This window comes from Gossypium arboreum, chromosome 2 (assembly GCF_025698485.1).
Source record: "Gossypium arboreum isolate Shixiya-1 chromosome 2, ASM2569848v2, whole genome shotgun sequence".
Taxonomy (NCBI): Eukaryota; Viridiplantae; Streptophyta; class Magnoliopsida; order Malvales; family Malvaceae; genus Gossypium; species Gossypium arboreum.
This window is the reverse complement of record NC_069071.1, coordinates 70534366-70550470: the sequence shown is the minus strand read 5'-3', so window position 1 is coordinate 70550470 and position 16105 is coordinate 70534366. Positions and strand designations below refer to the sequence as shown.

The following is a 16105-nucleotide window of genomic DNA, read 5'->3' as shown; positions in this document are numbered from 1 at the left end:
CATTTATTACCTTCAATCGACATCTCATTTTATAGTTAGAAATTGAAAAGCATTTTCAAACAAAATATAACATTTTTTTATATAAAACGTGAGCAACAAGACAGCATTAAACTCTTAAATCAATCAAGTCCACACTAAACACATAAGTTGGATAGAAACATGAAAAAAGACCAAAAGAACATCTAAAAAACCAAAATGGAATCACCATTATTATGTAAACATGAAAATGCACAGCTTTAAACAAACCAACTTTGCATGTGCAGAATCATACTCCACAAAACTCATAATCATTAACTTCTCCTAACCAGAATACCAACTTTATGTTTACAGAGGCCTTGATGAAAACTAACATAACTGTTGATATATAACTTATCTAATAAGAATCACAGAATATGCAGAAAGTACCTGAGTATTTAGTATCAAGAGAACCATGTATTCAAAGGAAAAGAGCTAGAAATTGATCAATGTATGCAAAACTTGGTCTATATTTCAAAACCGGAGTAAAGCTTTCATCTAGTACCGAATACATACATATATAGAGACACAAACACACAGGCATACATCTTCTATTACCTAAATATGTTTCTTGCAAATAAAAGATAAGTAAACTTCTACAGGAAACTTAACGAAGGAAGCCAAATCGAGACAAAACACAAAAAAGAGTGGATGAAATAAGCTTAAAATTTAGGAATGTAATTAAAATGTTAATTAAATGTTAGGAAAAACATTAAAAATTTAGGAATGTAATTAAATGTTAATTAAACATTAAAAACATAAAAGGAAAAACATGTTGAAAGAAACATAAATGTTAGGGAAGACGATGTTTACCTTGATTGAATTGGAAATGTTTTCTTGAAGGTTTATTTAGAGATGCTTGGGATTGATCTGTAATAATATCGAGAGACTTCCCTACTCATTGCACTTGAAGAATAGAAGTCTGTTTCTGGTCGACAAAACAATCAAATAAGTTCTAAAAATAAATAACATTTAATGATTGGTATAATATTAATTATATTTGCTAATAACAGGTGGGAATAAACAAATGAAATGATAAAAAAAAAACAGCCAGCAATTTGGTATAACATTAACAGGAGAAATAGGACCAAGCTCAATACCATTAAAAGACAGTAAGTTACATTGTATACATATTATCATTGCAATTTGGTATAAATATTCCCGATTATCCCAGCAATGCTAACTATCACAGCTAGTATTAACATTAACCACGACAAAAATTTTTCTACTCTGCTCAAGCTCATGCTCTCTTCTTGCTGACTTATCCTCAATGCAATTAGAGCAGGAACGTAAAACCTAAGGAAACAACTATTGTTGCTCCAAAAATTTGAAAGTCATCCATATATTTGGGATCATAGTAGATCCAATATATATAAGCACTAACAATATTACTATTAATGCCAAAGACCTTTTTTACTCTCCGTGAGAGGAGCTAATCCTCAAACACCAAGTTATCCACAGTTTCACAGTAGGGAAAAGTGAATAACAGGAAAACCGAAACCAAATAAAGAGCAAATATAATTCAAAGCGATTGCTAAAACGAATTCCCGATTCCTATCAAAATTGGTCAAAACATCACCTTCATGTCCTTTCCAAGAGCAAATACCACGATATTGCTGTTCGGGCATAGACCACAACACAAAGAGCAATTGTGATCCTCCCACCGATTCATCTTTTGAGGAGATCGCCCTTCGAGCTCATTGTATATAGGTTGAACATTGAAATGGCAAACATATGCATTAGTCATAATAGGGATAACTACTAGTAAATCCAAAATTGCCATTTTCGATCCAAAATCTGGGCTCATCTGTAACACCCCGAACCCGAGACCGTCGCCGGAGTCGAACACGAGGTGTTAACAGACTTCAAACCACTTATTGAGAATTTCCCAGACAAGCTGCCAATCTGTGTACTAGTCGCTTCAAAAATCATATCTTGAGTTTTACAACTCGAAAATCAGTTTCGTAATTTTTCCCTGAAAGTAGACTCATATGTTCATCTACAGATTTTTTTCTAGAATTTTGGTCGAGCCAATTAGTACAGTTTATTAGTTAAAGTCTCCCCTGTTGCAGGGATCGACTACACTGACCTTTGTGCGTTACGAATTGGATATCTCCCTGTACAGGGCTTCAATACTGATGCCGTTTGTTTCTATAGAAACTAGACTCAGAGAGGAATCTACAAATATATGGCATGACTCTTAATTATCTCTGGTTAATTTACAATGATTTTCCAAAGTCGGAACAGGGGATCCAGAAACCGTTCTGGCCCTGTTTCACAAGAACTTTAATATCTCTTAAAATACATCTCATATGGTCGTTTTGTTTCATCCATATGAAAATAGACCCATCAAGCTTCGAGTACGTAATTTTTTAGCTATTAATTCCACTTCTACTATTTTTAGTGATTTTTCGATCTCATATCACTGCTGCTGTCCGCAACAGTTACTGCATGAACTATGCCAATTTCATGAATCCTTCCTTAGCCTTACTACTCATCCATCATACGTGACACAAATTATGGCCACCTTATCAAAATTAAGGTTTCTAAGACTCGTGGCTATAGATTCTAGCATCCCACTCAAACGACCACATAGGCCATTTTCACATGGCTTAAAGTTTACAACCCAAAATTTAACAAAACAAAATAGCTCATACATGCCAAATGTTCTCCTAAGTCGTCTAAGAAAACAATACCAAAGATTGCTCGCGGTGTGATGACTTCGTTGTGATTCTGAACACCAAAAGGAGACGAGCCCAAGGAACCTAAAATGGGTGACAAGAAAACACCGAGTGAGTTTATAACTCAAGAAGTCATAAGCATTCCACAACCATCCATTAATACAATTATCATAAAATGAAATAATGAAACAAGGCCAAATGTTCCACCATACCGAACTATACCATAGTTCCTTAGATCTTCGGATCAATCTCATACCAAGTCATACATTTACATTTCATATACTGTTCAATAGGATATTTGAAGCAATTTCCATACATCATTTCATTTCCGCAACAATCATGCAATCAAATGAACTTTCATCTATTCCACGATACCTTATTTACGGAATGCAATTGAAATCATCACATAGATTTAAATCTTACCAACTCCACCCGAGCATGAACATAGCATCTATTAGCCATGAACTCAAGGTACTTACTCTTTCCGCTGTCCATACTCATCTCGATAAAGTCACGCCTCCATATAAATGTTCAATCGGAGATATGTGTAGAGTTCGCACACATAGTGCTTAATACTCAATCACGCGCACTTAGTGCCATATGATTCAAGCCCACACACATAGTGCCATATAGTCCAAACTCGCACACTTAGTGCCGTACATTACAAGCTCGCACACTCGGTGCCAATCTAAATCACCGTACACATCTATTTCTCGCACACTTAGTGCAAAGCAAACTTCCTACACATTTCACTATCTCTTTTACGTTCAACATTATCATCTTTTCATACACATACATTTGTATATATTTCATCTCATTAAACACAATTGCATAGATATTACAATCATTTAAGCAATATCAAATATATGCTTAATGACTTACCTTGTGTTGGGTAAAATAGTCCAAGTCGGCTACTCGATGACCTTCGCCTTTCCCTTGCTTGATTCTCCTTCTTTAACTCCTTGAGCTTAATCAATAAATCAACTAGTTTAACCATCTCGCTAAACATTCATAATTCAATTACACATGCATATGTATGTTTGTATATTCGCAACCATCCTCACTTATTACCCATTTAGTCAACAATCTAAGCCAAGATAAGGCTTCAATATGGTTGCCTCTAACCGAATACATGCTCACCAATTTCCCTTCATGTGGCCGAATATGCATGTCCATGTTGAGGCCATTTATGCACTTATTACCACACAAAACAGCATACATTTTACTAACTAATACCTTTCCATATTGTAACTCAATACACATCTATCATTTCCTTCATAACCAAAACATCATCATAAGTAAGTATATACCTTAAGATAGTATATCGTCATACCAATACATCATGCTCAAACATATATACATATATGTATGCTAGAGCCGAATCTCAAGTTGATTGTAACTAAACATGAACATGATTTCGAAACACAAATCTTACTCTCCATGGAAAGAGCATAAATCACACTTGGGGATGCACCATGGCCGAATACATCACAACACCATAATTTTGGTCATGATTACACAAAGAACTTAGTATATCATTCAAAAATGCTCAAAGAAAATCTAAGAGTCCTCAATCCACCATCACATGTATCATCATCAAGCTTCATATTTAACATGCAATGGCATTAAAACAAAATCCACCTTGGCCAAATACCATCCCTATGATATAACAAAGATTTGAACCATGGGCTAATAAGAACATCAAGTTAACAACCAAAAACATGCATGAATCTCATGGCACAACATCAAACATACCTTAATCTTGATGCAAATATAGCCAAACCTCTTCCTAATCCTCTTCCAACCCAAGCATGAAGCAAAATTCCTCCTTCCCTCTAGTATTTTCGGTCAAGAGAGAATGAAATGGATGAGCAAAATTTTTTCTTTTCCTTTCTTCCATGTACGGCAATGGGGGTTTCACTCACACACACATTTTTTTTTTCTTTACTACCCATGCTTATTTGTTTATTGTTTCCCCTAATGCACCAACAAAACATGTTTCATGACATGTTTAGCCCATACTCCTTGTCATGGCCGGCCATCACTTGTAAGAAGGGGTATTTGACATGCAAGGCCATTGTTTTGCATGCATGCTTTAATTAGTCATCATACATTTCCCCATCATACTTTCAAAGTTTTCTACTAGGTCCTTTCTAGTGAAATTCACATTTATAACTCTAAATTAAAGCATCAAAATGTCACACATGAGTTAACACATATTATAGGCATCAAAATAAATATCAAATTATTTTTATGCCTCGGTTTTGTGGTCCCGAAACCACATTCCGACTAGGGTCGTTTTAAGGCTGTCACATCATCCTTGGGGCCTCTATCTTCCCTTCAATAAGCTTAATGAATGCAACAGCAAAGCAAACCACAACGAATACAACAGCGAGAGCTACCGAAGCAGTCGAAGTCATGCTCAATGAATCAATCCTATCTAACACGCAAAGTGGAGCAAGAAAAACAACCATAACAACCAAAACCAATAACTTCCTATGATCCCAAAAACCATGTCCTAACCACTGATTGAGAACCCCAATATGACGAACCGAACCAGACATAACATCACCTATAATAATCAAATAAACTATCAGGACACCTGCATTGTTGACAATTATGCAAATCTCAGACAAAACCCTAGCAGTTCTCCCCATTGCAATTTGCACAACTTCCCCATAAGATCTAGCTTTACAAGAAACCGCAAACCTAATCAACATCTCGACACTAATTTCAGACAAATTCCCAATCAGGATTATCAAAAAAAACCCTAAAACAAGCCCCAGAACCTTCACAGTAGTAGGTAAAGCCATGATTCCAGCATCAATAATTGTGGTGGTTAAGTTAAAAACAGCACCAGAAACACTAGACCCGGTATTGGGTTTACTTAAAACAAGGGTATAATCATCGATATCAAACCCATTTCAAACCATTTCAAACCAAAAAAAAAAAAAGAGGCAAGTAATACAGTAACTACACATTAATCTAAAGAGGACTCAAAAACCAACCATTTTAAACCCATGAAGCATATGACCGTCGACGGGAGGAAAGGGAAAATAGTTAGGGATTTCGGGGATGGGGGAACAGATTAAGGGAAAAAAAGGGGACTTGGGGAAAATGTTAGGGATTTCAGGTTTAGGGAATTAGGGGATGATTTGGGGAAAAAGAAAGAGGTGTTTTTTGTTTTAGGGATTTAGTGAAGGAAGAGATGAAATGGGGGAAAATGACTTAGCAAAAAATGAAACTGATTTCAGGTAAAGGGTATAAACCTCAGGAGAGAAAAAACAACGCAGTTTCAAATAAGGAAATTTTGTCGCGTTTTCAGCAACGCGCCGGTAAGGAGACCTTTTATGGCGTTTTCAGCAAAGTGCCACTAAAGCCTCTTTTATCTACACTACAAAACGACGCCGTTCTAATACGAGTTGTGGCATTTATTATAGAAACGCCGCTAAAGCCACTACTATTCAGAGGAAACGACGCCGTTTTACTATAATGTATAATGAAATTTTCTGGCATTTTCTAAAAAAACGCCGCTATTTCCGATCTTTAGTGGCGTTTTATGTATAAACGCCGCTAATACCTGGATATTTTATAAAAATTGATCAAAATTTAAAACTATATATTTAGAATTTCTTTTAAATTATATCTAAATAATGTTGCTGTGATGAATGTCGGTGTAGTACAAAATATATATTTCATATATTTATATTAGGTTTAGTACAAATTGCAAGAATCTCAAAAATTCTAAATATTGGTTCAGTCTTCAATAATATACCTTAAACTCTAAATCTCAAACCATAAACTTACACTATAAACCCTAACTATAGTTAAAACTTTAATTTTGATTTAATACACATTTTAAAATACATATTATGTATGCATATAAATTAATTAAATAAAAACATGATGCTATTTATTATATCAATAACGTGTAAATATTTTACAAGATCTAGATCAAATTACAGTTCAAGTACACAATTGCACACTAAACCACTTTTCATATATATATATATATTTATATATATTTATCTTATATACATTTATCTTCTAAATTAAAATCCAAAATTATACTCTAAATTTAAAACCCTAAACTTGATACTCTAAACCCTAAACCTTAGACCACAAACACAAAACCCCTAACCCCAAACTTTAAACCCCAAAACCATTCGGTAACCCCTAAACCAACCATAACTCTTGACCATAAAGCCCAAACTATAAAGTACTCTAAAAACTGTTAACCCTAAACCATAATCGTAAACATATTTTTGGGAATTCGTGTGGCCAATGTCAGTGTAGTACAAATTAAAACACATATATATATGTTTATATTCTTATATTAAATAATATGAGTATATACAAAATAGCATGAATCTTAGTAAAATCCAAATGTTCTTGATTAATTTCTAGCTAATAGTATCATTTCCTTAAACCCTTAACCTAAACTTAATTTTTAACATATTTTATTTGAGACATTCTATTTAATCTAAATATATTTAAACAAAAATAGATAAAAATACACAATAGCATTATTATTTATACAAAGATACATAACTTAATTTAATAAAACAATTTCTCTATTGGAACACTCTAGTTATAATGTCCACTCTGTAAGATATTTCTATGTTATATAAGCTTGGAAATTATACATAGTTCAATAAATGCCAATTCCACATTCAAAATCACCCTTTCTTAATAGCATCCCAGGTATGAATCTGGAAAGGAAATTATCTCTTAAGAAGTTAATATTTGTCCCATTGTAAACTTCAACCCTAACCTTTAAACCCTAAATCATAATCCCTAAACCCATAATTCATCATAAACCTTCAAATACTAGTTAACTCTTAAACCGTATATCTTAAACCATAGTTAACTCATAAACCTGCTTAAACCCTAAACCATATATCTTAAACCATAAACCTTAAACTATAATGATAATTAATTTAATATTTTAAATTCAATACTATCTCTTTTACGATTATATAAGAAATTATTTAATATATTGTATAACCATAAATTTTATTAATTATTGTTTTAGGGGTTATAAATTAGTGTTTATTATTTTTTGGGGTTTAGGGGTTATATGACTTTTAGCGGCGTTTTACTAAAAGCGCCGCTAATGCTCTAGTTTTTAGCGGCGTTTTACCAAAAGCGCCGCTAATGCTCTATTTTTAGCGGCGTTTTTTTACTAAAACGGCGCTGTTGCTCTATTTTTAGCAGCGTTTTTTTTTAAAATGCCACTATTGCTCTGTATTTTAAAATTTTTGCGGCGTTTTTTGATAAAACGCCGCTAAAAATGCCGCTAAAGCCCTATTTTCCTGTAGTACAAAAATAACCCATATAGTAACACTTATAATGCAGGTTGGAGGAACCATCCCAATTTCTCGTGGGGCGGTCTGTAACACCCCGAACCCGAGACCGTCGCCGGAGTCAAACACGAGGTGTTAACAGACTTCAAACACTTATAGAGAATTTCCAGACAAGCTGCCAATCTGGGTACTAGTCGCTTCAAAAATCATAACTTGAGTTTTACCACTTGAAAATCAGTTTCGTAATTTTTCCCTAAAACTAGACTCATATTTCCATCTACATATTTTTTTCTAGAATTTTTGGTCGAGCCAATTAGTACAGTTTATTAGTTAAAGTCTCCCATGTTACAGGGGTCAACTACACTGACCTTCATGCGTTACAACTCGAATAACTCCCTGTGCAGGGCTTTAATACTGATGCCGTTTGTTTCTATAGAAACTAGACTCAAAGAGTAATTTATACATATATGGTATGACTCCTAATTATCTCTGGTTAATTTATAATGAATTTTCAAATTCGGAACAGGGAATCCAGAAACCGTTCCGGCCCTGTTTCACAAAAACCCAAATATCTCTTAACATACAACTCATATGACCGTTTCGTTTCTTCCATATGAAAATAGATTCATCAAGGTTCATTTATATAATTTATTCACTATTTAATTCCATTCCTACTATTTTTAGTGATTTTTCACATCCACGTCACTGTTGCTGCCAGCATCTATTTCTAGGGTAGGCTTTCTCTAACACATAGTTTCTATGATTCAACCACCCCTTTTTCATATATAGTCCAAAATATAATCATGATGACCCATTCTAATGGCTGGTCATTGCCAAACATTTCCATGCCTCTTAATGAGCATATACATACCAAATGATTATAACATTATGCTCAAAACATTTATAAGCAATTTTCGCATGGCTATTCAAAATTTTACATACCAAGTTCAAACAAAACATAATAGCCTATACATGCGAAATGTACTCCTAGACCAACTACGAAGAAAATACCAAAAGTTGTTAGCGGTGTGATGACTTGACGACGGTCCCGAAACACATAAAATGGATCAAGAACCTAAATAAGCAACAATAAGCACCAAATGAGTACATAACTCAAGAAGTCATAAGCATTGCACTACCATCCATTAATAACATTGTCATAAGAGGAAACAAAATGAAACGATGCTAATTACTTCCTCCAAGCGAACTATACCATAGTTCCTTAGACCTTCGGTTCAATCTCACACCAAGTTACACATTCACATTCACATTCCACATACTAATCAATAGGATATTTGAAGCGTTTTTATACATCATTTTGTTTTCGTTACAATCATACAACTAAATAGCCTTTTCACTTATTCCACGATAATTCTCATGTACATGACTTCAATTAAAATTGTCACATAGGTTCAAAACTTACCAAGCTCAACTCCAAATATAAACATAGCGCCTATTAGCCATGAACTCAAGGTGCTTACCCGATCCGCTGTCCGTGATCAACTTAACAATGTCGCACACTCAGTGTCAATGGTGATTTCAAAACATATAGTGAGTCCGCACACTTAGTGCTATAAAATCAACTCGCACACCTAGTGCTATATAATCAAACTCGCACACTTAGTGCTGTACAAATTAAAAACCCGCACACTTAGTGCCATTCTCATGATCACAAATGTTTATACCCGCACACTTAGTGCCGAAATCAACAACTCAATACATCTCACCTCTTTTCCTTTCATTCAATACTTTCATCACCACATACATACATGTATATAAATTCATCATTCCATTCGCATAATTTCATAGACATCATGTCTATTTAAATCGATACAAAATATACGCTTAGTGACTTACCTTGTGTTGGGTAAAATAGTTCCACGTCGGCTACTCGATGACCTTCGTCTTTCCTTGCTTGATTCTCCTCTTTAACTCCTTGAGCTTAATCAATAAATTAACTAGTTTAACCATCTTGCTAAACATTCATAATTCAATTACACATGCATATGAATGTTTGTATATTCGCAACCATCCTCACTAATTACCCATTTAGTCAATTATCTAAGCCAAGATAAGGCTTCAATATGGTTGCCTCTAACCGAATACATGCACACCAATCTACTTCATTTGGCGAATATGCATGTCTATGTTGAGGTCAATTTTACACTTAACACCACAAAAAAACAGCATACATTTTACTATCTAACGATTACATATTGTAGCTCAATACACATCTCTCATTTACTTCATAACCAAACATCATCACAAGCAAATATACACCTTGAAATAGTATATATATCATACCAATACATCATGTGCAAACATATATTCATGTAGGTGCAAGGGCGAATCTCAAGTTGTTTATATCCAAATATAAACACATATCCAAAGCTCAAATCTTACCTACCATGCAACATGCACGAATCATACTTATGGATATACCATGACCGAATACATCACAACACCATAATTTTGGTCATGATTAAGCAAAGAACTTAATGTCTTACTCAAAAATACTAAAAAGAAAGTCCAAGAGCCATCAATCCACCATCACATATACCATTAGCAAGCTTCATATTTAACATGCAATGGCATTAACACAAAATCCACCTTGGCCAACTACCATCCCCATGATATAACAAAGATTTGAACCATAGGCCAATATGAACATCAAGCTAGTAACTAAAAACATGCATGAATCCCATGGCACAACCTCAAACATACCTTAATCTTGATGCAAGTATAGCCAAACCCCTTCCTAATCCTCTTCCAACCCAAGCATGAAGCAAAAATTCTCTCTTCTTCCTTAGGATTTTCGGTCAAGAGAGAATGAAAGGATGAACAAAATTTTTTTCTTTCTTTCCCCTCAACTCACGGCAATGGAGCATGCATGAGACCATTTTTTTTCTTTTTTTTCCATTTCTTTATTACCCATGCTCATTAATTTATTTTTTTCCACCCATGATGCACCAACAAAACATGTTTATGACATGTTTTGCCCATATTTCTTTGTCATGGCCGGCCACTAGAACTTGGGAGGGGGGGGAATTTGACATGCAAGTCCTCCCCTTTGGCTACATGCACTATTAGGTCCTTATAAATTAACCTATCACTTTTCAAAAGTGTCACACAAGTCCTACTAACTGAATTCACATGCTATCGGCTAAATCGAAGCTTGAAATTTTCACACATTCATAATTACATATTCTAGACAATAAATATTACGTTCAAACATTTCGGTGACTCGGTTTAGCGGTCCCGAAACCACTTCCCGACTAGGGTCAATTTTGGGCTGTCACACGGTCAAGGAAATCAAAGGCCACAACATCCTCCGGGTTTTCAACAACAACCTTACCAATAAGAAAAGAAGCCGAACCTTGAGGAGATGCTAACCAAATTCATCTCGGTGTTAGAAACTCGTTTTCAAAATACTGAGACAACACTCAAAAATCAACAAGCATCAATCCAGGGGCTCAAAACTCAGATTGGACAGCTCGCCAAATTGATTTCTGAATGACCACAAGGTAGCCTGCCGAGCAACACTAAATCTAACGTAAGGGAGCAACTCAACGCGATTGCCCTTCAAGATGAGGAAGGGCTAGTTGCAGAACCAAGGCCAGAAACGGTGGTAAGCAAAGGTAAGGATGAGGTAGACCACAATTAGCCAACGTCGGTAATTACAGAATATAAACCTCGTGTGCCATGCCCCAATGCAACAAGGAAAGACTGATTAGACGAACAATTTGGTAAAATCCTTAAACTTTTAAAGAAACTACATATTTACTTACCGTTTATTGAAGCCCTTTCACAGATGCCAAACGCAGTCAAATTTTTAAAGGAGCTTCTAGCAAATAAATGATTGTTAGATGAAAGGTCGCATGTGGAGCTGAATGCGGTTTGCTCAGCCATTCTTCAGAATAAGCTACCCAACAAACTAAAAGATCCAAGGAGCTTTACGATTCCTTGTTTAATTGGTAGTTTAGATGTTAATAATGTGTTGGCTAATCTAGGGCTAGTATCAATGTTATGCCTTACAAATTGTTTAAGCAACTAGGTCTAGGGAAACCCAAACAAACTAGGATGAGCATTCAATTAGCAGATAAAACTGTCAGATTTCCTAGGGTATCATTGAAGACGTACTCATTAAAATTGACAAATTTATATTCACAGTTGATTTTTATGTTTTAGACATAGAAGAGGACAGTAATGTTCCTTTAATTTTGGGAAGGCCCTTTTTAGCAACTGCTAGAACAATTATTGACGTTGGCACAGGTGAACTCACACTTCGTGTAGGAGACGAAACAATCAACCTTCAAGCTCGCAACCCGAACAACACATCAAAAATTGAAGGTGATTGTACAAATTGTTCTACTAAGACTAATCATATAGTGCAACCTATTTTGCAGGAAATAAGTTTGAAGAACACACATGAGCCATGTTCAATCCACAACAAAGAATCTACGCATGAAGAATGAAGGTTACGAATCGAGGAGTTAGATGAATGGCCGACATTTAAACTAAGAAAACACGATAAACCAAAACTATGCCAGAACAAGTTCAATGCCTCATGAAATCAACTTAAGATTGGCGATAAAGTTTCATTAGATGCTGCAGATCCTCACATTTACACTGCCAAACCGAATAAAGAAATTCCTCTTACAGTACTTAGCATTTTCCCATACGGTACAGTCGAGGTAAATCACCCCAAATTCAGCACGCTCAAGGTAAATAGTACTCGTCTTAAACCTTATGTTGATAAAATTTTTAGCAGGGATGAGGAGTGTAAACTCCTCAAACCACTATGATCATACACCAGAGAGGTATGTCGAGCTTAGACTATAAATAAGCACTACTCGAGAGGCAACCCGAGCACTAACAATACTAATTTCTTTAAATTTTAGTTTTAACATCTAACATACTAACCGACTCATGGAACGCAGGCTTTCTAAAGCACACACCATCAGGCAAACGAGCGTGCCTTAGGCAGTGTGAAAATAGGGCGAAATTTTCCCTAACACGAGATGCCATAAATCACCATGGCCGTGCGTTAGGATCGTGCGTGAACCTTCCAAAACAACACAGGCACGCGACACGCCGGCGTCTTAGAACCGTGGTTGAACCTGAGAAAATAGCACGGGCATTTGCCACGCCCGTGTCTAGAACCCGAGGTTGAACCTGTCAGATTAACACGGGCGTTGGCCTATATACACGAGCGTGGGAGAAGTGAACGAAGACAAACACGACCGTGTGACATAGCCATGTGCACCCACACGCCCAAGGACCACGGGTGTGGGCAAAATGTCAAACGCACCCAAATTCAAAATTCGCTAATCACACGGGCAAAAATTGGGGAACACGGGGGTGTTCCCTGGCCGTGTGTCTCAAAATCTATAAATACCCTTCACTATTTATCATCTCCCTCACCCAAATCTCTAACCCTAGCCATTGCAGATTCACACGGCCTCCTGCCACGCCCGTTCGCCGCCTTCAACCACATTTTTGACGCTCATTCTTCTCTTTCTAGCGTTTGTTTACTCTCTTTTTTTCTTTTCTTTTACTAATTTCTAATGCTATTTATCATAGTAATCTACATTTTTCATGTTATTTTCATCTTTTTATCACTCAAATTTCGTAACTAGAGTAGTTATCATCTTTTTCATGTTGAAGTTCTTACTCATTGCATGATCTATCTGCTCCATTTGACTAGTTTAAAGTGAATATTTATGGTTAGGATAATAGAAGTACTCATACCTTTTAGGTTGACATTTTCCATCAATAAAATATGCTACATAGAATTATTTTCCGTTTTTTATGAAACTCATACTATTATCATGCTAATGATACACCATAAAATTAATTGTTTTTTATTAAGTTCACTAGTAGTTGTGACTGAGATTATTAGTTTTAATTTATGACTTTTTCCATTTTGAATTTGTTTTCATCTTACCTTGAACATTCATCACGATGAAATAATGGTTTTGCTTGCAGGTATACCATGTTGTCTTCACGAGGAAAGAAAGCCTCCGTCCTTGCTTTGAAGAAAAGGAAGTGAGTGTCATCTTCCTCGGGTCCTACCACGAAAATTCGTCACCCTTTCTTGCAGTTCCCCATTGGGCCCCAATAAGAACTTTTCAAGATTCTACGGGCCTTACCCTTGGAAATAGGCCGCTGTATAGACTGGGCCATGCTAGAACAAATCCAACTCGCAGATGCAATTCGGGCCCTTCTCACCACTAATCCTTGAGGGCTTTTCTTTGAGATTTTCGAGCCGACATATCTCGAACTCACGATGGAACTCTGCTCAATGTTCCATCTTCAGACCGTGATGGCCTGCTTTGATGACTCGAGAATAATCCAATTTTGCCTGGCGGTCTAGTTCGCTAGTTGAACGTCCCAGAGTTTGGAACAGCACTGGGCCTTTGCACTAAAGAGTTCATGGAGGAGAATGAACTCCGCGCTCTCAATCGCCACATCCATCACTCTCCTTCACGGTGTTGGAACACCCTCACCCTCAGCGCTGCCTCCTATAATCCTAGCCGCTTCAAAGACACCGGCTCTCCCTCCATCTCTGAGGTACTTACACGCCATTTTGGCTCACACGTTAACAAGAAGGCGAGAGAGCACTGGCGTCGTCAACACTCACGACGCCAACTTTTTATGGTGTATGTCGCACAGGCACATCATAGACCTTACTTATTTCATTGCCCTCGCCATTCAACATCAAACGGAGCGGCACAGGAAGGGGGTCATCTCCATTGGGCCCTATGTGACACGGTTGGCTCGGCACTTCGGGCTCCTCAACACAGCAGCCCAATCATCCTCCCTCACTTTCATGGGCCAGATGTCCCCACAGGGTATCTCGAGCATGCTAAGTATGAGGATGATCGAGAAATGACATGGCACCATCCCTCCTCAGTACTGTCTTGCCCAATCAACCGAGGAGGAGGCCCTTGAGGACATTACTAATGATTTCCCTCACGTCACAAGGACCCACTGTCTCAGCCACCGCCTCCTACTCGTCCAGTTCATGCAGCTGCCTCATACACTGACATCTCTGAGCGCCTTACCTGATTCGAGCAACAGTGTTTTCAGCGCTTCGATAACATTGATGCTACTCTACAGCAGATTTTTAGCACTTCCACATCTCATCGCCACCCCCACCTCGTGAACCATCTAACGATGAAGATGTTTAAAAACTTTTATTTATTATTTATTTTTATGTTTTGACTTTTATTTTAAAACTACTTTTTATTTTTCTTTAAGCTTGTTTTTATTAGGTTTTATAAGTTTTATTTAATAATTTTTGACTTTTGGCTATTTCACATCTAGTAATTATGCCTCCTTATATTTCCTAAAAAGTCCCTGATTTTGTCACAGTTATAAAGAGCTCCTAAGCTCATCATCACATAGGAACTAAAAACTCCACCAGGAAATGTTCTCCACGACTGCCATGTCCTGATCGACCACGACTGTGACACCCTTACGCCCGAGGCCGTCGCCAGAGTCGAGCTTTAGGTGTTACTAAACTTAATTCATTAATTAAACAGCTCAAACAATTTATGTTTAAAATTTCCAGACAAGCTGGCCAACTGCGTCACAGTCGCTTAAAAATTCATATCTCGAGTTCCAAAACTCAAAATTAAGATCTGTCAATTTTCCTTGAAACTAGACTCATATATCTATCTACTAAATGTTTTCTAGAATTTTTTTCGATCCAATTCATACAGTTTATTAGTTCAAGTGTCCCCTATTTCAGGGTTAGACTACTCTGACCCCTGTGTATTACAAATCAGATATCTCCCTGAACAGAGTTTCAATGATTATGCCATTTGTTTCTCATAAAACTAGACTAAATAAGGATTTTATACATGTAAGGTAAGACTCCTAATTAATTTTTTTACAATTTTTGGTGAATTTTTAAATTCAGAATAGGGGATTCAGAGATCACTATGACCCTGTTCCACCAAAACTGAAATATCTCATAAAATATAACTCATACCTGTTTTGTTCTATCCGTATGAAAATAGACTCATCAAGCTTCAATTTCATAACTTATTCATTATTTAATTCCATTTCTAATATTTTTAGTGATTTTTCAAATTC

General features: G+C 36.3%; 1 pseudogene; it reads right to left on the bottom strand.

Annotated features, from left to right (window-relative positions):
• Nucleotides 1-1151: 1151 nt before the first annotated feature.
• LOC108465421 (amino acid transporter AVT6E-like) lies at nucleotides 1152-5718 on the bottom strand (annotated as a pseudogene).
• Nucleotides 5719-16105: the final 10387 nt, after the last annotated feature.